The 1,912-nt window shown below is 35.3% G+C and overlaps 1 non-coding gene across 1 annotated transcript; it reads right to left on the bottom strand.

Annotated features, from left to right (window-relative positions):
- Positions 1–1,524: 1,524 nt before the first annotated feature.
- LOC138822529 (U6 spliceosomal RNA) lies at positions 1,525–1,631 on the bottom strand. Its single transcript, XR_011370541.1, has one exon. It is a non-coding gene; the product is annotated as a U6 spliceosomal RNA (small nuclear RNA).
- Positions 1,632–1,912: the final 281 nt, after the last annotated feature.

Genomic DNA, 1,912 nt, shown 5'->3' with positions numbered 1-1,912 from the left:
CTGACATTTGTAAATTTTCTCTTTTCTGTCATGTGGGAATACTGCAGTCAATGTCAACTCAACTGTGGGACTGGAACAATTGTATGGTAATCGCTAGCACCTAAATCAAAAACATTTACATCAAAACAAATGAAACCCTCATTTCGAATAATTATTTTCTCTTTTTATTACAAATCTGTGCTTGATTACTTCTTAATGTGATATTGGACCTGTTAACAGAGTGATGAATTTTTCTTTCTCTTGAGCAATTGTCCTTCTTCCACATGGGTCAAATATTTAAGATTTCAAAAATTTCCATTGATAATTCATTAAGCTGACCTCCAAGAAAATGTGCATTTCTGGAATTGGTCTGCTGTGTTGTTCTTACATGCACAGGATTTCTATGATTTATTTGTTTTATAAGGAATTCTATTTTCCAATGTTTGTGTGACCAATTTTAGTCTCTCTGATCAGTCTTTCCTACCCTCTCTCAGGAGTCTTTTATTTCAGCCTGGTTCATAATAAATATATTAGTTTTCAGCTAAATGACTCCCAGCTTCAGTTTTTTGCCTGACTTTACGTAGACTGTGATAGGAGCTTTGACTGGCCTTGCTTGCTGGAGATTTTTGCTTGATTTTTATTGTTTTGTTTTTAGAGCTCTAGGATTACTAGTTAATGTATTAGCTTCTCTGGGCCGCATTGATCACCTGGACTAGAGTCAATGGGTGTTTGTCCTAATGATACAAAAACAACTGACTAAATTCCTGTTTTAATTCTCTCAAAATGAGGCAATCTGGCATCCTTGCAAAGTCATCAATAATATTCTGCTACCACTTACAGAAATGGTCTATCAAGATGGCTTTTCAAGGTTGACTGTAAAAAATGTTTATTTCTGTGTGGGAGGACCATATAAAAAGCAACAAAAAAATCACATCGTACATTATAAATACTTTAGAAACAACAGCAAGAAAAAAACCACTTGTGTCCCTATCTTGGGGTTCATTTAGCTTAACATCACCTTATCTATTCATATGCATATAGCTTTTGACCTTTTCTACTTATCCAGGAAGTATATTCATTATTGCCAATAAGGGATACCACGTGACCGATGTTTCTTTGGAGTTGGATTATTTTAGTTAATATATTTTTTCCGTAACAAATTGGGCGATGTCGTTCTTTCTGATGGACGATCGAATTCACACACACACACACACACACACACACACACACACACACACACACACAACTCACAACGTTTTCTTGATCCATTCATCTACTGAGGGGCATTGGGGTTGGTTCCATATCTTAGCTATGGGAAATAATGCTGCAGTAAACATAATTGTATTGGCAATTTTAATATGGTCTTTTTGCTGACTATTTAGGTGAATGCCCAAAAGTGGTATTGCTGGGTCATACAGGAGCTCTATGTGGAATCTTTTACGGAACCTCCATACTGCTTTCCAAGTGATTGAACAAGTTTACACTCCCACCAAGAATGATGTACGGTTCCCTTCTGGCCACATCCCCTCCAGCATCTGTTATTGTAAAAATGTGGAGCGCTTCACAAATTTGCATGTCATACTTGCACAGGGACCATGCTAATCTTCTCTGTATTGTTCCAATTTTAGTGTATGTGCTGCTCAATTGAGCACAGAACATTTTTTATATATAAAGTGGAACTGATTTTCTTAAACTAGACAATTTAACAAAAAGTAAGTTCACAAGAATGGTCGTGAAATTTTAGAAGCATGTATTTCTTACATAAGCACACATTTAAGACTAAAGTCAAGATTGATATGTCAAAAACAAAATAATTCCAGATATTTGTTGTGCAACAGATGTGTAGAAGGAGGATTTCAATTATTCTATACAAGACACCTATCATAATGAACACTGCAGAAAGTGTTAAGTTTTTTTTTTTTAAGTTTTAATG

The sequence above is a fragment of the Dipodomys merriami genome, unplaced genomic scaffold (assembly GCF_024711535.1).
Source record: "Dipodomys merriami isolate MVZ:Mamm:240054 unplaced genomic scaffold, mDipMer1.0.p SCAF_1118, whole genome shotgun sequence".
Classification (NCBI taxonomy): Eukaryota; Metazoa; Chordata; class Mammalia; order Rodentia; family Heteromyidae; genus Dipodomys; species Dipodomys merriami.
The sequence above is the reverse complement of the archived record's forward strand: the minus strand, read 5'-3'. Positions and strand labels throughout refer to the sequence as shown.